The sequence below is a fragment of the Acinonyx jubatus genome, chromosome D4 (genome assembly GCF_027475565.1).
Source record: "Acinonyx jubatus isolate Ajub_Pintada_27869175 chromosome D4, VMU_Ajub_asm_v1.0, whole genome shotgun sequence".
Taxonomy (NCBI): Eukaryota; Metazoa; Chordata; class Mammalia; order Carnivora; family Felidae; genus Acinonyx; species Acinonyx jubatus.
Window position 1 is genome coordinate 63,226,597 of NC_069391.1, and position 24,168 is coordinate 63,250,764.

The 24,168-nt window shown below is 43.4% G+C and overlaps 1 long non-coding RNA gene across 1 annotated transcript in view; it reads left to right on the forward strand.

Annotated features, from left to right (window-relative positions):
- The first annotated feature begins 225 nt into the window (after window positions 1–225).
- The window catches only part of LOC128312211 (uncharacterized), a 29,250-nt gene continuing 5,307 nt past the window's right edge, over window positions 226–24,168 (forward strand). Inside the window, exon 1 of the long non-coding RNA XR_008291202.1 lies at window positions 226–596. This is a non-coding gene — a long non-coding RNA (uncharacterized LOC128312211). The remainder of the gene's footprint in view (window positions 597–24,168) is intronic.

A 24,168-nucleotide genomic window follows, 5' to 3' on the forward strand; every position in this document is an offset into this window, starting at 1 on the left:
GTGTTGAATGGAGCTTCCAGCCCACAAAACGTCTCTTATATGGGACAGTGATGGCTGAGATCCCATCATAGGAGCCTCAATCCTTAAAGGCCTTGAGCCCTGGGAAAATTTTTAATCTCCCTGGGGGGTTTTAAGCTATCAGTCATTTGCACCCTAGTATGAATGAGCACCAAGGTTTGTTTTTTTGTTTTTTTTTTTTTTTTTTTTTTGTGGAGAGCAGGTTTTGATACCAGGAAGTAGGGTTGGAGGGAAGCAGAGGGGAGCAAAGACAATGAGAACAGTGAGCAGGTAAGAGTGGGCGAAGGGTTCCCACCCAAGTGGGTGAAGAGGGTGCTGAGCGGGGCAATGGTGAAATAGACCTGCTGAGCGGGGCAATGGTGAAACAATGCCATCACAGCTTTGTGTCTTTCTTCCTTTTGTACTTCTTACAGCACTATCATGGTGGTCTGCATGTCACATGGGGAGTCCACTATAACTGTACAGACTGGGTGACCAATAATAAGATTTGAAAGAAGGATTTCCTTACACAGGACAATTTCTCACCTGGCATGATTTGACCTTGAGTCTGCAAACCATACCCCCCATTTCTTTCTTGGGTAAGGAGTTTTACTAAGACATTTTCCTTCTTCTCTACTAAGACATTTTCCCTTTCTCCTTCCTTCTTCTTCTCCTGTTTCCATAGCAAAATGAGATGGAGTCAGAACCATGACCTCATTTGTTTTTTGTTTTTTGGTTTTTTTACTGGCATATTTGTTTTTTGGGTGTTGAGTTTGATAAGTTCTTTACAGATTTTGGATACTATCCCTTTATCAGGTATGTCATCTTTTCCCATTCCATAAACTGACTCTTAGTTTTGTTGATTGTTCCCGTAAGCAGAATTATTTTTTTATATGAATTTATTGTCAGATTGGTTTCCATACAACCCAGTGCTCATCCCAACAAGTGCCCTCATCAATGCCTATCACCCACTTTCCTTTCTCCCCCACCCCCATCAACCCTCAGTTTGTTCTCAGTGTTTAAGAGTCTCTTATGGTGTGCCTCCTTCCCTCTCTGTAACTTTTTTCCCCCTTTCCCTCCCCCCTGGTCTTCTGTTGAGTTTCTCAGGATCCACATAAGAGTGAAAACATATGGTATCTGTCTTTCTCTGCCTAACCTATTTCATTTAACATAACACTCTCCAGTTCCATCCACATTGCTACAAATGGCCAGATTTCACTCTTTTTCATTACCAAGTAGTATTCCATTGTATATATAAACCACATCTTCTTTATCCATTCATCAGTTGATGGACGTTTAGGCTCTTTCCATAATTTGGCTATTGTTGAAAATGCTGCTATAAACATTGGGGGACAAGTGCCCCTATGCATCAGTACTCCTGTATCCCTTGGGTAAATTCCTAGCAGTGCTATTGCTGGGTCATAGGGTAGGTCTATTTTTAATTTTTTGAGGAACCTCCACACTGTTTTCTACAGCGATGGCACCAGTTTGCATTCCCATCAGCAGTGCAAGAGGGTTCCCATTTCTCCACATCCTCACTAGCATCTAGAGTCTCCTGATTTGTTCATTTTAGCCACTCCGACTGGCATGAGGTGGTTATCTCAGTGTGGTTTTGATTTGTATTTCCCTGGTGAGGAGTGACATTGAGCATCTTTTCATATGCCTGTGGGCCATCTGGAAGTCTTCTTTGGAAAAGTGTCTATTCGTGTCTTCTGCCCATTTGTTCACTGGATTATTTGTTTTTCGGGTATGGAGTTAGGTAAGTTCTTTATAGATTTTGGATACTAGCCCTTTATCTGATATGTCATTTGCAAATATCTTTTCCCCTTCTGTCAGTTGCCTTTTAGTTTTGTTGATTGTTTCCTTTTCAGTGCAGAAGCTTTTTATCTTGATGAGGTCCCAATAGTTCATTTTTGCTTTTAATTCCCTTGCCTTTGGAGATGTGTTGAGTAAGAAATTGCTGCAGCTGAGGTCAAAAAGGTTGTTGCCTGCTTTCTCCTCTAGGGTTTTGATTGTTTCCCATCTCACATTCAGGTCCTTCATCCATTTTGAGTTTATCTTTGTGAATGGTGTAAGAAAGTGGTCTCGTTTCATTCTTCTGCATGCTGCTGTCCAGTTCTCCCAGCACCATTTGTTAAAGAGACTGCCTTTTTTCCATTGGATATTCTTTCGTGCTGTGTCAAAGATTAGTTGGCCATACGTTTGTGGGTCTAGTTCTGGGGTTTCTATTCTATTCCATTGGTCTATGTGTCTGTTTTTGTGCCAATACCATGCTGTCTTGATGATTACAGCTTTGTAGTAGAGGCTAAAGTCTGGGATTGTGATGCCTCCTGCTCTGGTCTTCTTCTTCAGTATTACTTTGCCTATCCGGGGTCTTTTGTGGTTCCATACAAATTTTAGGATTGCTTATTCTAGCTTCAAGAAGAATGCTGGTGCAATTTTGACTGGGATTGCATTGAATGTGTAGATTACTTTGGTAGTATTGACATTTTAACAATATTTATTCTTCCAATCCATGAGCATGGAATGTTTTTCCATTTCTTTGTATCTTCTTCAATTTCCTTCATAGGCTTTCTATACTTTTCAGCATACAGATATTTTACATCTTTGGTTAGGTTTATTCCTAGGTATTTTATGATTCTTGGTGCAGTTGTGAATGGGATCAGTTTCTTTATTTGTCTTTCTGTTGCTTCATGATTAGTGTATAAGAATGCAACTGCTTTCTGTACATTAATTTTGTATCCTGTGACTGCTGAATTCATGTATCAGTTCTAGCAGACTTTTGGTGGAGTCTTTCAGGTTTTCCATGTATAGTATCATGTCATCTGCAAAGAGTGAAAACTTGACTTCATCTTTGCCAGTTTTGATGCCTTTGATTTCATTTTGTTGTCTGATTGCCGATGCTAGAACTTCCAACACTATGTTAAACAACAGCGGTGAGAGTGGACATCCCTGTCCTGTCCTGATCTCAGGGGGAAAGCTCTCATTCCCCATTGAGGATGATATTAGCTGTGGGCTTTTCATAAATGGCTTTTATGATGTTTAAGTATGTTCCTTCTATCCCGACTTTCTCGAGGGTTTTTATTAAGAAACGATGCTGAATTTTGTCAAATGCTTTTTCTGCATCGGTTGACAGGATAATATGGTTCTTTTCTTTTATTAATGTGATGTGTCACATTGGTTGATATGTGAATATTGAACCATCCCTGCAGCCCAGGAATGAATCTCACTTGATTATGGTGAATAATTCTTTTCATAAGTTGTTGAATTCAATTTGCTAGTATGTTGTTGAGAATTTTTGCATCCATATTCATCAGGGATATTGGCCTGTAGTTCACTCTTTTTGCTGGGTCTCTGTCTGGTTTGGGAATCAAAGTAATGCTGGCTTCATAAAATGAGTCTGGACGTTTTCCTTCCCTTTCTCTGTTTTGGAACAGCTTGAGACGGATAGGTATTATTTCTGCTTTAAATGTGTGGTAGAATTCCCCAAGGAAGCCATCTGGTCCTGGACTCTTATTTGTTGGGAGATTTTTGATAACTGATTCAATTTCTTCACTGGTTATGGGTCTGTTCAAATTTTCTATTTCTTCCTGTTTGAGTTTTGGAAGTGTGTGGGCAATTAAGAATTTATCCATTTCTTCCAGGTTGTCCAGTTTGTTGGCATATAATTTTTCATAGTATTCCCTGATAATTGCTTATATTTCTGAGGGATTGGTTGTAATAATTCCATTTTCATTCATGATTTTATCTATTTGGGTCCTCTCCCTTTTCTTTTTGAGAAGCCTGGCTAGAGATTTATCAATTTTATTTATTTTTTCAAAAGACCAACTCTTGGTTTCATTGATCTGCTCTATTGATTTTTTAGATTGTATATTGTTTATTTCTGCTCTGATCTTTATCATTTCTCTCCTTCTGCTGGGCTTGGGGTGTCTTTGCTGTCCTGCTTCTAGTTCCTTTAGGTGTGCATTAGATTTTGTATCTGGGATTTTTCTTGTTTCTTGAGATAGGCCTGGATTGCAATGTATTTTCCTCTCAGGACTGCCTTCACTGCATCCCCAAGCGATTGGATTTTTGTAATTTCATTTTCATTTGTTTCCATATATTTTTTAATTTCTTCTCTAATTTCCTGGTTGACCCATTCATTCTTTAGTAGGGTATTCTTTAATCTCCTTGCTTTTGGAGGTTTTCCAGACTTTTCCCTGTGGTTGATTTCAAGTTTCATAGCATTGTGGTCTGAAAGTGTGCATTATATGATCTCAATTCTTTTATACTTATTAAGGGCTGTTTTGTGGCCCAGTATGTGATCTATCTTGGAGAATGTTCCATGTGCACTCTAGAATAAAGTATATTCTGTCACTTTGGGATGCAGAGTTCTAAATATATCTGTCAAGTCCATCTGATCCAATATATCATTCAGGGCCCTTGTTTCTTTATTTATTCTCTGTCTAGATGTTCTATCCATTGTTGTAAGTGGAGTATTAAAGTCCTCTGCAATTACCACATTCTTAGCAATAAGGTTGCTTATGTTTGTGATTAATTGTTTTATATGTTTGGGTTCCTCCAAATTTGGTGCATAGACATTTATAATTGTTAGCTCTTCCTGATGGATAGACCCTGCAATTATCATATAATGCCCTTCTTCATCTCTTGTTACAGCCTTTAATTTAAAGTCTAGTTTTTCTGATATAAGTATGACTACTCCAGCTTTCTTTTGACTTCCAGTAGCATGATAGATAGTTCTCCATGCCCTCACTTTCAATCTGAAGGTGTCCTCAGGTCTAAAATGAGTCTCTTGTAGGCAGCAAATAGATGGGTCTTGTTTTTTTTTTTTTTTATCCATTCTGATACCCTATAGAACCATGACCTCATTTGTAAGTGAAGAACCTGAGGCTAAGAGATAAAGTAGTGGCTTGGTTTTGATCATGTAGAAACTATAGATCCAAGATAAAAAATATGGCTTTTATCATTGGACCAGCCAACAGATGGGCCATTTGTTTCTTACAGATTCTCAAGTGAGGTGAATGCTAAGAGATGGTCTCCAATTCAGAATTTCAGAAAAGCACCAAGTCAGAAGGGCCAGTCATTTCCAGAATGGTCACACCTGACATGACAGTGCTTCATTGAGCCTGATTTTTTGTGTGGTGACATCAACGTGACTTCAATTTCCTGATATAAGAGTTGGAGTTCCTTTAATTCTAAGACAAAACTACTGGTTTTCAAATAACTTCCCAGAAAGAACTTCAATGAGAGAAAATAATAATTAGTTCCCACAACAAGAGATGTGGAAAAGCTGAGATGCCTGTCATGGACTGTGAGGTGTTACAGGATCTTAGTCCTGGGAAGACCAACCTCAGGGAAGATTCCTGGCCTCAGAAGTAATTTCTCTCTCTCTCCATCTCTTCCTCTCTTTAAAATTGTTCTCTAGGAAACTGACTCAACTGTTTTTGCTCTTACTCTTTTTTCTTTTAAATATATGAAAGATGACAAGAAAACATCTTAGAGGAGAAATAGTGAACTCACTTGCTCACTTCATAAAGAAACTTTGAAGGAAACTTCCTTGGTAAAGTTCCTCTTGTTAAAAAGCTGTGAGGTCATAAAATGCTGTTGAACAATAACTTTTCAACACAAACGGGCACTTCCATCAGAGCATCAGTGCTCTCTCAAGACCAGTCAGGGCCAATGGGAGCTCTGCTGTCCCCTCTGTGTCACCAGCTTTTATGGTTTTCTTTCCATTTGATCAATGCCATCTTCTCTTGCTCTGTCTTTTCCTTCAGGAAGGCTGGGGGAAACATGATTTTTGTAACCGCTGATCAAGACATTTCTTTTGAGCCAAACATTTGTCAGTGTAGTGATTGAAGCTGTGTTTAAAGTCTAGCACATTATTTGAGAATATTGTCTGTGATCCACATCCAAAATATGTATGTGCAGATGATTTGCAATCTAATCAAATGGTTTGACTTCATTTCATTTATTTATTTTCAGAACACTGCTATGAACTGAAAGGTTTGAAGTGACATGAAATGAAAGTTTTCAGTAATGAGAACTTGAAAAGAATAAGTCCCTTTTGGCAGGAAGTTTCTGGTGGCTTTGGTTTGTGTCATCCTTCCTTTCTTCCTGTGGTGACCCATGACCTCCCGCAAGGGTGAAAATATGCCTGCTTGGACAATATGGAAACCACAGGTACAGTGGTCTCACTTAGCTGGGAGGTCAAAGATGTAAAAGATTCAGCTCTTGCCCTCAAGAAGCATTCAACAGCGATTTTTTGCTGGCTATGTGCCAACGTATGGATTTGCTAGTATCCTGTGTACTAGACACTCTCCCTCTGAAACTCATTTCCCTTGTCCCCTAGTTACATCAAGCCACGCAACCTGCCTGTGGCCCACAAAAAGTCCCGAAGAATGATTACACCCTGGGACCAGCCCTCAGCAGTGACTCTAGGGAGTAGTGCAGAAATACCACAAATACCTGCTCCTCCAAGGATGACTCTAAGGCATGGGCTGCTCTGTCTTAGGGCTGCCTGCCGGCTTAACCTTCAGTCACCCACTCTAGCAGCTGGCCTGATGGCACACCTTTTACTGGCTTCCCTTGTCCTTGCTGTACCTATCAGAGTTCCAGTGCCTCTGCTTGAGTATTGTCTCTGGGTCTGCTTCTAGGGAAATCAAGAAGTCACCTGGATATAGCTGGTCACAACAGTGAGGGATATTGGGCATCAAGGAAGGACATCTATCCAAGTGTGTATAGAATGTAAATCTTAAAAAAAAAGGCTTTATTTAAATTCCAGATAGTTAACACACAGTGTATTAGTTTCAGATGTACAGTACAGTGATTCAACACTTCTGTACATCACCCAGGGCTCATCACATGAGAGCACTCCTTAATCCCCATCACCTATTTCACCCATCCCTCACCCCCTGCCCTCTGGTAACCATCAGTTTGTCCTCTATAGTTAAGAGTCTGTTTCTTGGTTTGCCTCTCTCTTTCTCTTTGTTTCTCTCTTTGCTTGTTTGTTTTGTTTCTTAAGTTCCACATATGAGTGAAATTATATGGTATTTGTCTTTCTCTGAAAGACTTATTTTGCTTAGCATTATACTCTCTAGCTCCATCCATGTCGCTGCAAATGGCAAGATTTCATTCTTCTTTAAGGCTGAGTAATATACATATAGGGGAAGAAGGATAAGACATGTATACCTATATTCATACCACATCTCCTTTATTCACTCGTCAGTCAGACACTTGGGCTGTTTCTGTAATTTGGCTATTGTTTATAATGCTGCTGCTATAAACATTAGGGTGTGTGTATCCCTTTGAATTAATATTTTTGTATTCTTTGGGTGGATACCTAGTAGTGCAATTGCTGGGTCGTATAGGGTCGTTCTATTTTTAACTTTCTGAGGAAACCCCACACTGTTTTCCAGAGTGGCTGCACCAGTTTGCATTCCCACCAACAGTGCAAGGGGGTTCCCCTTTCTCCACACCCTCGCCAACACCCGCTGGTTCTTGTGTTCTTGATTTTAGCCATAGAATATAAATCTTGCTTTGTATGTGTTTTAAGTTCCAAAAATAAAATTTCCATCAAGTTCTGGGATATTCCTTGATGGGCACTGAGTAATGTATGGAATTGTTGAATCACTGTACTGTATGCTTGAACTAGTTTAACACTGTATGTTAATTACAGTGGAATTTAAAATAAAAGAATGAAGTGCTTTGCATACTGATAAGAAATCAACACCACCAACAACAAATTCTTGGGATGCTGTTTAGGTGGCTAGGATTTCCCATGTGCAGTCAGATCTTGGATGCTCAGGATGCTGGAAGGAATGTGGGTCGACCACAAATTCTGATGGCAGCATTTTCTGGACAGTCAGCCCTGGGGAGGTTGTGTAATAAAACGCAGTTATCCACACAACTGTCTCTAAGATTAAAAAGTAGGCTGGGGCGCCTGGGTGGCTCAACTGGTTAAGCGTCCAACTCTTGGTTTCGGCTTAGGTCATGATCTCATGGTTCATGAGTTCAAACCCTGACAGTATGGGATTGTGAGACTGACAGCCTCCTTGGGATTCTCTCTCCCCCTCTCTCTCTGCCCCTCCCCTGCTTGTGCTATCTCTCTCTCTCTCAGATAAATAAGTTAACTAAAAAAAGATTTATAAAATGAAAGAGTAGGACTCTCCTAGCCTTGTTTTCATGACTCCTTTCCCTCTTCCAACTGCCCCTGCCTCCAGCAGGTCCTGAATTTTTTAGTATAATCTTAGAATACCATATTTTATCATTGTTCCCCCATAAACCACTGAGATAGCCAGAAGTCTTGGAAAAGCAGTGCTCAAACTATGTCTCTTATGTTGCCTTTTGAGTCTGGAAGCTGCTCCACGGGTCTTCGCTGGCCTTATTTGGGACTTGGAAAGCATGTTTATCATATCCACTGGGCCCTGTGCTCACTCCCAGTGACTGTGGGAAGCAAGCGAATGGAGGAGGTGACGTGACCAGTGGGTGCAAAGAGAGGCCTGAGCCTGGCTGTGGTGGGTCCGTAGCCATCTCCACTACCAGGGTGGCAAATGGTACAACTTCTTTTTTTTTTTTTTTTAATGTGTGGAGTAGTGATTACTACTCCAGTACCACATACATTTATTTTTTTTTACCACTTACTGTTAACAATTATTTCTTTTTTTTCAATATATGAAGTTTATTGTCAAATTGGTTTCCATACAACACCCAGTGCTCATCCCAAAAGGTGCCCTCCTCAATACTCATCACCCACCCTCCCCTCCCTCCCACCCCCCATCAACCCTCAGTTTGTTCTCAGTTTTTAAGAGTCTCTTATGCTTTGGCTCTCTTCCAGTCTAACCTCTTTTTTTTTTTCCTTCCCCTCCCCATGGGTTTCTGTTAAGTTTCTCAGGATCCACATAAGAGTGAAACCATATGGTATCTGTCTTTCTCTGTATGGCTTATTTCACTTAGCATCACACTCTCCAGTTCCATCCACGTTGCTACAAAGGGCCATATTTCATTCTTTCTCATTGCCACGTAGTACTCCATTGTGTATATAAACCACAAACTCTTTATCTATTCATCAGTTGATGGACATTTAGGTTCTTTCTTTGGCTATTGTTGAGAGTGCTGCTATAAACATTGGGGTACAAGTGCCCCTATGCATCAGTACTCCTGTATCCTTTGGTTACATTCCTAGCAGTGCTATTGCTGGGTCATAGGGTAGGTCTATTTTTAATTTTTTGAGGAACCTCTACACTGTTTTCCAGAGTGGCTGCACCAATTTGCCTTCCCACCAACAGTGCAAGAGGGTTCCTGTTTCTCCACATCCTCTCCAGCATCTATAGTCTCCTGATTTGTTCATTTTGGCCACTCTGACTGGTGTGAGGTGATATCTGAGTGTGGTTTTGATTTGTATTTCCCTGATGAGGAGCGACGTTGAGCATCTTTTCATGTGCCTGTTGGCCATCTGGATGTCTTCTTTACAACTTCTGTTCTCCTTTCCTACAAACCCCTTGTGGTGCTCCCATCTTAGTTTCCCAAGAAGGCTTTTTATAACCTCTTGAACCTGATTGTGCCTGCATAACAATGTGTGTGTGAGAGAGAGAGAGAGAGAGAGAGAGAGTGTGTGTGTGTGTCTGTGTGTATCTGTGTGTCTCTGTATATGTGTGCCATTCTCTATGTGTGTTTATCTATCTCTGTGTGTGTGTCTGCGTTTATGTGTGTGTATTTGTGTGCATGTCTGCATGGGTGTAGGTGTACATATGATGGGCTCACCTCTGGCTTTGGGAGGATGATGCCACCATCATGGAGTCCAGGACTTACAGGTCAGAAGGATACCTCTGGGTGGAGATTCGGGGATCCTGTGTTCTACCTGGTTCCTCCTTTGCCACAGCCCTGCTTTGTGCTAATCATGATTGTTGGCTCCAATTTCCTCTTCAGTAAAGTTCAGAAACCGGTCAAAATGATTCTCATGGCTCTTTCCAGCTTGAAACACTTAAAAGGGACTCTTTACAAAGATGTGGGCACCTTGTAGGGAAACCACAAGGGACTGTGCAGGACCTGAGCCTAGCAACAGAGAGCTGAATGGATGAAGTTGGGACCACAAGCTGCAGAGGGCTAACGAGAGGGCCTGCTTGACAGGAGGCTCCAGTTGTGGGGTACAGACAGACTGAATGACTTTATGGGGAGAAGGAGTGAATAAATGCCAAGGCTCACTGTCCTTCCTCCCTCTAGATACTGCTGGGGCTCCTTGCTACCCAAACCCACCAGGAACCATAAGGGTAGGTAATCTGAGGGTGTTGCAGCAGGTCAGCCTGCAGGGCACACAACAGGTTGGAAAAGGGTGGAGGATAGATCTAGAGAGGCCAATGGAAGGGCTCCTACCTGGTGGGCCTGCCCCTTAAGCTAAGTCCACAGTGAGCACAAGGTGCCATTAGCTTCCTCACCAGCCTCCTGTTTTCATCTATTGATTGGACTTTAGCCAAAATATGATTAAACAAATCCTCAATGTCCTCCCTCTTGTGTGCTCCTACATGTACGTGCTCCTGATAACGGTCCACAGCTAAGTCAGGCTTCAGAACGTACTGATCCTACATCTCCTACATCTCGTCCCTCATTTTCATCCCATACCTAGCCTCCCACTCAGATTCCCATGGCCCCTTCCTTTCACTGTGGCAAGACACTCCTAATTAATCTTCTTGGTTCTGCTTCCAGAATTGAATTCTAAAAGCAGGACTCTCATCTTCTCCGTTCAAAATTCTTCGCTGTGCTCTCTTGTCTGAGGCTATAGTCTGGATTCATAGTTCAGACACAGGCCATGCTATAGTCTGATCCTGGCCTCCCTCAACTCTCAGGATCTGGATGAAACCCGCTTTTCAGTCTCATCCTTGGGACCTTTCTTCACGGCCCTGTGTTCCCACAGCTAGACGCTGCTGGAGACTTTCCTGTCTCCGCGGAGGGTAATCGCCATTTGTGGAGCACCTAGTGTGTGCCAGGAGCTGTCCTAGGTACTTACTCAGCTTGCACTATCTCCTTCAGTCTTCAAAATATACATATATTTTTAATGTTTATTCACTTTTTGAGAGACAGAGACAGAGTGCGATCAGAGCATGGGCAGAAAGAGGGAGACACAGAATCCGAAGCAGGCTCGAGGCTCTGAGCTGTCAGCATAGAGACCGACACGGGGCTCAAACTCATGAACTATGACCTGACCTGAAGTCAGACACTTAACCAACTGAGCCACCCAGGTGCCCCTCTCTTTTACTCTTCAAAGACAGGTAGTTAACAGGCCCTTCCTGCTACCCAAGTATAACAAATTTAACACAAAAATTCAAAGTAAAGTCAAAATTCAGAAAGGGAAATCCTGGGTGCCAGAAGCAAAGCCAGAGTGGTGAGCAGGAGCTAAATCCAGGGTCAGAAAGGATTGGAACCGAGAACACCATGTACGGGTGAAGGCCTTCAGTCCAGGCATGTGAGGAGCTGGAAGTGAGCCCTCTGCACATAGCCAGGGATCTCTAAGGTTAGAGATGCACCACGGGAGAAAAATTCTACTCCCCAGTTCAGTGCTGTTGCAAGGAAGGGTTGTCCATTCAAGGTTGAGGAAGAAAGAGAATCTTCTGCTAAAATTCAACCCCCAGGCTGTCCATGTAGGGTTGGGGGTCCCATTTACTCATGCACTTTGGGGCCCCAAGCTCATAAATTAATATCAAATGTTCGCTAGACCCACATTGCTGCATCATGTGGTAGCCAAGGTGACAGTTCTTCCGCAAACTCCTCCTGAAGATGATCCCTCATGAGAAACTTCCAAATGCAGAGAAAACAAGCCCTCAGTGGAACAGAGTGTGCAGAGGTAGCACTGAGAGATCTCCTACCTGAACAGGACAAACAACAGGCCACCTGGAGCATCTTGCTCAAGGAGGTGACAGAAGTAATGACCTCACATAAGGCAAAAACAAGATATGGTTTTACAATAATAGAATTTTAGAAAAAGAACAAAATATGAATTCCAGAAATAAAAGATCCAGTGTGACATAAACAACTCAGGACTGGGATTGCACATGCAGCTGGCCACACTGTGAGCTGCCGAATTGGTAGACAGGCCTGGGGAGCTATTTAAACCTCACAATAGTCCTGCGAGCCAGGCAACTGTTGCTTGGAGAGGTAAGAAACTTCCCCGGGACACCCTGACTTTGAACTCAGGTCTGTGTGACACTGCAAAATGCTGGGGCTGGTTTTTACTGGCTTGTGAGTGCTCACTGGGTACATCTCTTCCCAGTTCCACATTCAGTGACAAAACGTGGGTAGCTTGAAATTGGCCATGGTGAGAGTATACCACAGAAGATGGCAAATGCTATACTCAGGGCTTTTTTTTTCCTTAGAAAGTCTTGTTAAAACACTCACCAGCATACCACTGGTCTGACCACACTCCTACTTTAAATCAGGAGTCACAGGCAATCTCCCATGGGGAGCTCACAGGACTGAGTGGGGCTCATGGTGCACAGACGAACTGTGACAGAGCTTGAGTTGACTCTTGTTAGTATGTGAACCCAATGTTAACATCTTCCAATTTTTTCAAGAGAAGCTGCAAAATCCAGATTTTTATGTGGAATCTCAATTTTAAAATGTTGGCAACTGGTTCAGTTAAAAAAAAAAACACACAACAAAAAAAACCTTGCTCAAGCCAAAGAAAACACATCTGTTGGCTGGATTTGGCCATGGGCTGCAGATCTGTGATTTTCACTTTTAACCAATAAACTCCATTACTTTGTGTCATTGCTCCTTTCTGTTAATCCTTTCTATTAATGCCCTCCAATGTGTCAAGATCCAGCTTAAATGATAGCTTCTTCATGTTTCATCCCTCACTCTTGTCAAAGCCATCTTCTGAACACTGAGAAGATGGTTTTGAGCACCTGCATATTTCCCCTTAAAGAAAATACTTGTGTGTTTGATATTATTTGTGCAGACTTGTTTTTCTTCTCTGGTAGTTTGTAACTTCCCTGAAAATCAAGATCTATGTCTTGGTCATCTTTGTTTCCCTGCAAATGTTCAGCAGGTCCCTTGTATATAATAAACATTCAACAAATATTAGGTAAATTTTAAAACTGGAAACTCAGTAGATGTTTATTTGAATCCTATTTTATGCTTGCCTTGAGAATTGTGGCTTGTCTACTTAGCCAAGAAGACTAAAAATTTAGATGGGAAATTTCAAAGCCATGTTGACAGCACTTGAGACATTTCTCATCATTCCTGGTTTTATGAAACACGCTCAAGGGAAACCTTTATTTTCCTGTGCGTGTTGATGCCTATGAATAGGGGTTCCTATGCTAAGCTCTGTGGTCCAAAGAGGGGGCTTCCCATAGTAGTGGCTGACTGAAGTGATAGAATATAGAGCATTTTCCCATTTAATTTTTTTCTTAACCGAAATTTATTTGCTTGCTAACATTAAAAGCATAATGTTTACTCATATTGGCATGTAAAAGAATATTTGAATTCCTTCTAAAGTACAATGTAGAGCAGGATTTAAAAGAATACATGCACTTGGATGCAAATCTCAAATTAAAAATACTGTTTTTCTCCCTCATTTTCTTACAGTGTTTTAAACAAAGAATCTTTAGACTTTCAGTACTATAGATTTGTAAAGCTTGCAATTCTTCAGCTCTTAAATTTCCTTTGGGATATTCAAATGTCCTGGGGTAATGTTTCTCAAACAGTTGTTTGCTAATTCCAGAAAACAATTGGTTAGTTGTCTCTAAATTCTAAGAATTATCAGGGTTCCTTTTCTTTCATAGGCAGGGCAAAAATATCTTCTGCAGTATTTTTTCTAAGCAGGACAAGTTTAGAGCCTTCTGTCCTCAGCTGGTTTCTATTTTTGGTCAAAGATCTTAGAATTAGAAAAGCCCCAAACTTATCAGTACTTGGTGTTAAAAATAGGTTCAAAACAAACACTAAAAGGATATTCAATACAGATACTACATGTTTTCTTCTCACATTAATCATTAATTTTATTATTTGCATACTTTGGGACAAGGCAGTAAAAAATGAATATGGGCTAGTCATTTTTTTTCAAATTTTCTCACAAGCATATTTTAAACATAGGATCTAGTTTGAACCATTGCACATTTTTTTAAATTGTAAACCTTTAGTCTGAAAATGGCATAGAAACAATCTATAAATGCCATGTAAGTTGAATTTTCTTGTCATAGTTCAGAAAGACTTCAACTCTGCTAGCCCCTCAAGTTATCTTATTTCTAAAGTTTTGGAGATTCATGTGTTTTGTGTACAATCTTGTACATTTATTCAACAAATGTATGTTGAGGGCAGTAGATATACAGTGGTGAACACAACAGGGAGGCCCAGACCCCACCTTGTGCCATCAACAGTGTGTGGTCATATAGGGACTGAGTCTACAACTTTGACATTGTTGCTATCACATTCTGACCTCAATTTCTAAACAGCTTTGAAGTGTAATGTATTTGCTTTCCATTGCCAATAAGAGATGATTTCCATCATATCCAAGACCTAAGTTATTAAAGCTTGAAAGGAAAAGTTTTCATAATGTATAAGTTTATCCTTTGTATCAGTTCATTCCATCAGCTAAAGCCCCTGATCTCTGCTCTTTATTATGTTCTGCTGTACCAAGTTAGACCGACTATCCTTAAAACAAACTGACAGGCAAACATTGGATATATGTGGTGGACATATGTCAACCTAATGGGGATGATTGCCTTTTGTCTTTGTTCTTCTTAAATAAGTCCTGCATCTCAAACTGGAAGTTTACAAGTTTCCTTCATTGAAGTTGGAATTAATTATTTTGAATGATATGAATTAAATGGGGAGCTTTGTGGTCATTTACACCTTTCTTGTCCACCCCTACATGCACCTGCTCATTATTTACTATTGTCTTTCAGGACAGTCATGGTGTAGCTCCAAGAGGTCATAGACTATAACGGCCGGGTGTGGGGGGAAAGGGATTAAGGGGTAGCATTAGATTATCTGAATCCAGTCTTCTCCTTTGACTTGATGAGGGAGGGATCTGAGGCTCAGGGAAGTGAAATGAATTTCAAAGGGCACAAAGCTGGTCATGGAGTAGGATCCTAACTCCTGATCTCCATAAGAAGAATAATGCTGTAAATATTCCCGTCCCACCTTTTACGTCTCTTTACCTTGTTACGCTATTACGGTTGTAGAATATTAACTTCACTGATGCAATGTACTTATTTACTGAATATGAAAGTTTTAGGTTTTCTTCCATGAAGGACACTTTTTCTCATGCAACTCATGACTGGTTTTGAGTTGGTTCATCTCAGAAAATGCCATTTGCTGCTTGAGCTTAACCCAAAGAGGTATTTACAACAGTTCATTTTTTCAGAGACCAAAGGAGAAACCAAATGGTGCTTAGAGTTAACACATGTTGCCCCTTCCTTTTGCCCTGAGTTAGTTGATCCAGGGCCTTTACACCTTCTGTTTCTGCTCCCCTGAGGCAGTAGTTGCATTGCTGTAAGGAAGCAGCTGGAGGTGGAACTGGCCAGGCTCTGGGAAGGGAAATTGTATGTGCTGGATGGGAAATAGGAGAGCACGTCTCTTATCCATTTGGCTGAGCCACATGAAATTGTCAATATTGCACCACTTTTTACCCACAAATATGGTAATTTTATACGGCATACTCCAATAAGGCATTTCTTTTTCTCCTTCCTTCCCTCTTATCTCCCTAAGCCCCTGCAAGTATTTTCCCCTGGCCTGGTTGTAGGATCAATTCTCTGACTTACTATCAAACTTACACTTATTTCTCCTTATCATTAAAGGCTTTCAGGCTCTGTTTAGAATGTCAAAGATTTGCTCCTTGAAAGCCACCACAGGATTGAACCCAGGTTCAAAGGAGACGTTTAAACATAGCAATCAACCAAAAAAACACTCCTGTATTCAGCATCTGCCTGGTGTCCTTTGCTGCTTGTAAGAGCTTGGAAAATCAATAGTTCCATGCTGTTTCCTCACTGAAGCGGTCTGGCTCAGTGACTGGGGGCAATATGCTTCATATTAACATATCTTGAGAGATGAAACAGCTTTCTTCTTGCCTGGTCAGGTTGATACATGGTGGCTCTATCTTATCACCAGAGGAATATTATGGTTGGATTTCTATCACTCGTAGACCTAAAAGGGGTGCCCTGTGTTTCATCAGAAAAGGAGGGGGCCTACTTGGACTCATCAGGTAGCCAGACTTGTGTGTAATCGATGGGCAGCAGGACACTGCGGGGCAGTCGACTGTCTATCCAGGGGAAGATAATCCCATCACAGGCTGTGAGCCACTAGTTCTTAGTGTAGCTTTTGGGTGAGTCTGAAAAGCTCAGGTGACTGCCTCAGTCTCTTCATCCTTAGAAAACTTGGGAACTTGCCTAAGACCCAAATTGAATGCAAAGTTGGCCATGAAGATCCATAAGACCTTCTTGTGGAACTAGGCCTTGGTAGTAGAAACAGAACAATAGGCTGACAATTCTGGGTAAGTACACAGGGCCGGCTAACACTGTGGGAGGGGAAAACAGGAGGAATTGAAAGTCATTGGCTACTATTGTTCTTCTTTTAGTCATTCAGAAATGTTGCACTGCAACCCAAAACATGAAGCCTTCTTCACCCTTCACTAGGAGAAACGCAGTCTGAGACACTGCCTTTTCATGCAGACAGCACATATCGAGGACCTGGTTTGTACCGAGTGTTCCTTTCGGCCAGTGGATGTCAGATGTAGCCTCCAGATGAACAGCATCAACATCCCCAGGGAAACCTGTGAGAAACACAAACTCTCAGGTCCTGCCCTCCCTCCCCCCCTCCCCCGCCCCCAAGATCTGCAGGAGCAGAGAGGCTTTGGGAGTGGGGCCCGGTGTCTGTGTCCTCATAAGCCCTCCAGGTGACTCTGGAGCAACCCTAAAGATGGAGAACGATGGTTCTAGGCATGGGACGTGGACAGGTGAACAATACAGCTGGGCATGGTTTTGGTGGCTTTGTTCTTGTGTGGTAAGGTTCATAAAATGTGCCTGACAAACTGTTGCTTGGAAAAAATTCTTTGTTTGTCAACCAATGAAAAGAGGCCACATTGAGGAAATGATGAATTCATGTTTTGATGAAGTGTCACCATGTCCTTTGAAGCGAGGCCACATATTAGGAAATTCTGGAATTGCTAAGCCATGATATAATGTTGTAATTCTGCTGTGAACAAGTTTATGAGCCTTGATGAAGATTTTTTCTTTTTATTCTACTTCTTAACTATAGCCTGTAGTGGAGTTTTGATACTAGAAAATAATGCTCCTTGGGATTGCCTCAACCTAAAAACTGAGGGAATAGTTGAAAACCCATCAGTGCTGTCAAAAACACATGACCACTTTTGCTTTGGGTCTTATTTCCTACTTCCCTCCTTTCTTCCCCCCTTTCCTTTCTTCATTTCTTTCTTCCTTCCCTTCTCCCTCCCTCTCTTCTTCCCTCTCTTCTTTCTTTCCTTATTTTATTTCCTTCCTTTCTTATTTTATATCAAAAAATTAAAATCTGATGTCTCTGTCCTAAGGTGCTTATCTACATTTATCTCACACACCTGGAAATAGGGTTGCCTTAGTAACATTCATTAAAAGAAAACACATATCATGGTGAAAGGATCTTTATAGACACTGGTTTGTACATTTCCACAACAAGCTATGGCCTTCTGACTATTCCTTTTTGCAGTTAAGGTACCAAGGCTTGGAGAAGTAGAGCAGCCTGCTCAAAATCTAGTCGGTAAATGGCAGTGGAATTAGAGCCAATATATGAGCTCAAACTTTCTGCCTTCCAATGTCACGTATGCCCACTAGGTAATACATTGTGATCTGCCATTGCCATACCTTCTACTTGGCCTATTTTCACCTGTGCCCAAGGAGGATTGAATCTGGACACTGCTCCAAGGTGTACTGGGTGTGTTACTGGCCCCCATCCCTTTGCCCCCTCAGGTGCTGCCTCCTCTTCCATCTCTTCAGAGCCACCAGTCAAATGTGCTGCCAGAGAAGCTTCTGAAGGTGGGGCCTGGGACACCCATTGTTTGGAAGGAAGCTCCAGTGGTAGAATTTCAAGTGTCAGGTGTCAGGTGGGGCACTGAGGGCTCCAGGCCATTCTTAGAATTGGGCAGATCTGGTAGACCAGCAGGACCTTGGTGCCTGAGCTTCCACTAATGACTGGCACCTAGATTTCCACCCCTGGTGATGTTGGCAACATACTTCAGACTTCTGTTTGGGGGTATCTCACCAGCACTTATTCTAGCAACTAGGGTAGCTAATGCCCTTCTTCAAACCTTTCAAAGTTAAAGATTTGACAAAAAAGAAATTTCCTAATAGATGAGTGGCATATAAACATCAAATAGGAGATACTTCATACTTTGATTTTTTTTTTTTTGAAAAATAGAATTGATCTGTGTGGAACATGGAAAGGATAATTTTAGGGCATGGAAACTACTCTGTGTGATACTATGATGATGGATACATGCCATTGTGTGTTTGTCCAAACCTATAGAATGCAACACACCCAGAGTGAACCTAGTGTAAACTATGGACTTTGGGTGATAATGATGTGTCAGTGTAAGCTCATTGATTGTAACAAACATACCACTCTGGTGTAGCTAGTGGGGAGGACCATGCACGGAGGGGACAAGAGTTACATCGGAAATCTGTACCAACTCAATTTTGCTATAAACCTAAAATTGCTCTAAAAGGAAAGTCTATTTTAAAAAATTAGAATTTATCCTTAGAGAATGGAAAAATGGTTTTTAAGACAAATGTTTTCCCCTTCAGTCTGTGTGGCATACATCACCCTGCTGTTGGGAATTATTAGAAGAATTTGGGTATCAGTTAGATACCGTTTTTAAAACCATAGTTGGTTTAGAGGATAAAGGACCAATTAAATAGATAAGGAGAAAGGGCCCCGTGAAACTGACCCATCTAACTACTCGCATGGCCACTTAGCTAAGTCTGGGAAAGCTTCAGAAAAATGAAAACAAAAACAAACACCCAACCCTCCCTCAACTTTGGAATAAGAAAGAATCTGGTCAGCAATTCCTTATTCTAGACGTTGGTGAGCTGTCAGAAAGAAAGTAATGATACAGGACATGCTAGAAAAAAATCGAAGATAATATAGGGCTTGTTTTATTTCATTTCAGTGAGGTTTGAGGTTTCCAGCATCGCCTCCATTTTTTCGGGTTGACATGCAGGACTCAGAATCCTGATGTCAATTACCAGCCTGTCCACCCCACCAACACCCAGCGGCAGCCCCAGGGCAGCCCTGTGGGCCATTGGGAAGTCCGTCTGGTTCTTCCAGAAAGAGTCTTGTTTGTTTGTCTTTTCAGTGACATTCTGTTTATTCAGCTCTGTTTTCCTTTCTGAAGGAGAAAGCTTACAATTTTTTTTTCTTCTTGTCCCGCCCCCCGTGCCTCCCCCCCCCCCCCCCCCCCCCGCTTTTTATCTGCATTTCTGTATCACCACTGCAGATGAGAAGAATACAAACTCTGAAGGCAAAGTTGGGAGCCAGACCAGGAAAAGGAAGGAGCTGCTCGGAGGAGGGGTCCCCCTGGGGTGGGCGGGCGGCTGTCACCCACATTCCCGGGCGCCCTGCGCACAGCCTGTCATTTCCTCGCTCGAGGCAGGGCCGCCGGGCCGGGCGACGTGGGTGGGCTTCTGTGAAGACACAGTGTCTCGTCCCATTCAGGAACTGCCCTGGGCCTGGCCCCTAGGAAGGCGGGATGTTTGCTGTTTGAGTAAATAAACCAGCGGAGGCGCAGGCTGGCTGTGCCTGCCCCGCGCCCTCACCCCTGCGAGGCCCGGCCCAAACCGGGAAGAGGCCCCGCTGCCACCCACCGCGACACTGGCCGGGCGGAGGCGTGTGTCCCTAAGGGGGCTGTGACCGAGTCTTTTCCTGGACATTCCAGGAACCGGAGGGGAAAAGAGAAGCTCGCAGCTCTTTGTCTACTGTCATAGTGAGGAATGTGGGCCTGTCCATCTGGTTTTTTCTCGTTCCCTTGGGAGCTCTTGCTGGCCCACCTCTGCCCCAAACACTCCCCGAGGCCAGTCCCCGTCTTTGCAGTCAACTGCAGTCCCCGCCACTCAAAGGGGTGGGGGGGGGGGGTGGGGGTCCGCGGGCGGCACAGATTGGTTCTGGAGGCACTGGGCAGGTGTTTGATGCACATTTTACACACCAACAAATGATGGACATAAAAGGACAGGCTACGGGTTTGGATTATTGTCTCCTCTTTTCCTTCCCAGAAATTCATCTCTGCCCCTGCCGGGCGCAGCTTGTCTCTCCCAGCCAGGAGCCCAGGGTTTGTCGCTAGATTTTGCCCTCCACTTGCCTTTTTGAGAGGATCAAAAGCAAGCCGGGCCAGTGATGGAGGGACAGGATGGCTCTCTTCTGGGGCTGCCTTGGAAATCTTCCTTCCCCACAGATTTCCTTCACATTGTTGAGCTCTGTCTCTCTCTCCCTCTCTCCCACACACACATCGGTCTCTGTCTCTATCTCTCCATGCACACTCTGTCTCAAAGCCAGGAGATATATATTGTTTGAAATTAAAAGTGCTTCAAAAGCCCCTGACCAGGTACAGTCAAGCATGTCAAGCATTCAGATTGCACCCCCCCTCCCCAGTCACGGTTTAGTGCTTGAAGCCACCTGGACAGGATCTCCTTCAATGCCCAGTGCAAGGCTGTCCCTTGACAAATACCGACCACTGACCACCTACTAGGTGTCAGACACTGGAGGGGGCTGACTGTGGTCAACAAAAAAAGATTCAGAAAGTGCTCATGGCATTTCCATATATTAAGGAAGGCAGATAATTAAATAATTTCAATAAAATATAATGTAACAAGTGTTAGGAAAGTGTTATTTAAGATGGTATTAATTACATGGCACCTCATGATATCTTTTGTTATCTTAAAAAATGTTTTTTAATGTTTATTTATTTTTGAGAGAGAGAGAGAGAGAGAGAGAGTGGGGAGGGGCAGAGAGAGAGAGGGAGACATAGAATCCGAAGCAGGTTCCAGCCTCTGAGCTGTCAGCACAGAGCCCAACACCAGACTCGAATTCACAAACTGTGAGATCACCACCTGAGTGGAAGTCAAACGCTTAACTGACCGAGCTACCCAGGAGCCCCATCTTTTGTTATCTTGACCTGTTGTTATTGAAATATCTCATTGTGTGATTTACTTGGCCTTCCAGCTAACCGTTAAGCTTCTGGAGGATAAGAACAATGTCTTACACGCTTTCTATCTTCCACAGTTCTAAGTCCACTGTGCTCCAGATACACCCGTAGTTCTAGCTGGGAGTACTCCTGCCCCCAGGGAACATGTGGCAATGTCTGGAGGTGGAAGCATTTTTGATCGTCACAACTTGCACGACTCAGGGGAGGGCGCATCTAGAGGGCGAGGCCAAGAACGCTGCTACACCCTGCAGAGTACAGGACGGCCCCCGCCCCGAAAGGGAATTACCCAGCCCCAAATGTCAGCAGTGCCAAGTCGAGCCCCTGATCTGGGGAAACCCTTTGGGCTCCTCCTCACAGCATCCTTCTTCTAGCAAGGTCCGAGGTCATCATTGTTTTGATTCTACTTCAGGTCATCAGTCCTGAAGTCATGTCCAGGCCCAGTCTGCGTCAGCTGGCACAGCTCCACCCAAGGCCTCAGCCAGACATGTGCGATGAGAGGGCGGTCTCGCTGGGGGAAGTCTGAACACCAACACTGGCAATTCTCCAGCTCTCACTTGGTTCTTCGAAAGTGGCAGGGTAGGGATGTTCCTGGAATGGTAACTAGTAACTACTACTCATACGATTCCACTCAGATGTTTCCATGGTACAAAAATCAAAACTGGAAATCTGGCTTCTTGGCCCCACAGCATTGAAGTAACTAAAATCGAAGTCATGTTTTAAAGTGGTGTCAACTTTGTGGTAGCCGATGTGACGCTAAGAAGAAACAGGGTCCTGAATGACCGAGTAGGGTGCGGTGGCTTTGTAACCCCTGCTTCGTGCAGCTTCTGAGGCTGGGTGAGGACCGAGATCAGGAAACTGCACAGCAAATACCTGCTCACTGTCAAGGAGATGTCCAGCTTCCTCACACATCAGGATAGAACATTCTGTACCCTTTTAATGAAGGGCAATTGCTGGTCTTTGCTGAGGCAGAGTGCATCTCTGCAGAGATTACTGACCATCCTGGGGACAGGGAGGGGCAGGAGCAAGGAAGAATGACACTCAAGTGACAATGGGCTGGGCTAGTGGTTGAGGAGAGAATCAGAAGGAGGTTCTCCCATGAGGAGGCATGCCCACTGGTGCTTAGGGGCCATGAGGTCTAATATCTATGCTTCTTTTCTCTCTTTGCCTTGTAATTCCTCAAGGCTGCTAGTTAAGATCACTAAGCGTGACCATCTCCTTCCAGGATGGCTTAGGAAATACCCCAACCCCGTGGTTAGGCTGAATGGTAATGTAGACAGAATGGCACGGCTGTGATGACAGGGCTCAGGTAGAGTGGGAAAGCTGCTGTTTGCAGAAATGCCCAGGAAAGGATATTCTTGCAATCCACAGAAAGGACACTCAGACCATAGCTGTTTGAGTATTAGTGGGGAAGCATGAACTCAAAGAGCTAGAAAACTCAGGGGCACCTGCATTATAGGTGTCTACAAACATGCCAGAGCTTTAGTATCTGAAGGTAACGTTGAGAGGCCCTAGTGGGCTGGGATGTGCCTGGGGACTCAGAGAAAAGCAGCTTGAGGCCTTCAGAACCTCAGTGCCAGAGGATGGCACTCAACTGTCTTGACCAGCAGGTCTCCAATGGTGATTTTGCTTCCCAGGGGACATTTGGCAATGTCTGGAGACACTATTGGTTTTCACACGTGGCAGGGTGCTACTGGCATCTAGTGGGTGGAAACCAGGGATATTGCTAGATATCCAAAATACACAGGATGGCCTGACAACAAAGAATTATCGGGACTAAAATGTTGATAGTACTGCTGTTGAATGACCCTGGGCTAGAACAAAGAGAGAGAGAAACTTCTTGAGAAAGACTTTAAGATAAGGCCCATGTGGCCAGGGCTGTGAAGATCTATGAGAGATTCCATGCCACTGAGGAGCACGTTGCAGACACAAGCCACCCACGTCTACTTGGGATGTGCTGGCCTGTGTCCTATCCTGCAATTTTAGCCTCAAGGGAGGGTTAAATCCTAGAATATTTTCATGCATGTGTGATTCTGAGTCAGCCTCTCCCAGCCAGGTTCTTTGAAGGGGGTTGGACGGTTTTCTGTAGTGAGGCAAAGTGAAAATCCTTGAGGGGTCTGGAAGAATGTGTCAGCTGAGCTGCTTCCAGACTCCTGCTGAGTATGACTGGACCGAGCCTGGGGTATCCGGGCCTGGAGGATTGGTCCTTGCCGAAAGCATCGAATTCAAAGTACAAAGTAGCTTTGTCAGTTCTCCCAGTGTTGTAACGATAGCAGGGAGAAAAGGAGTTGGCCTTCACTCCGGCTGTGCCAGAGCCCAGACTCAGGCGGCAAGAACAGCGTTCAGGAGTGGGGGAGGCAGGCGGGGGAATGCCTCACCGAGGGAGGGACAGTCTAGATGTTCAGGTGGGCAAGCAGTGGGGCCTCCTCTGAGGGACCTGCCTCCATTTTTGTGTGATCTGGGTCAGCATCTTGACATCGCCTTGTCCCACCCTGGCCAGGCTCTCACGAGAAGAGCAGCCACCTTTGGTGGCACTCGGGGTCTCCTGAGATTCCTAGTCACTGAGGGAGCCTTTCTGTGCTCATTGGTAGGGCATCTGTAGATGTATGATTTGTTGTCCCTTTAATTATGCCAGGAGATGTGCATACAAATACCCAGTGACACAAATTGGTGCCATCTTATAAACAGCTGGATTAGGACTCCACACCAAACACACATGAAGAAGAGTGACAACTATTAAGTTGATTTCTCTGTATTTGAAAAAGCAAAGGCCTTTGGAAATACACGCTTCTTGGATTTGAATCCAGGTCAGAAGGACTTTTAATGATCTCTTCTCTGAGCCTTGTTTTTTTTATCTATAGAACTGTCCAAGGATTGGAAAGATCCAGGTGATGCAGTAGGTACAGTATCTGTCCCAGAGAAGGTACAAGCAAGAAGCTGCTGTCCTTATTGTTAGTATTGTTCTTTCCTACGCTTCATTCAAGACCCGGCAAGTCAGACCT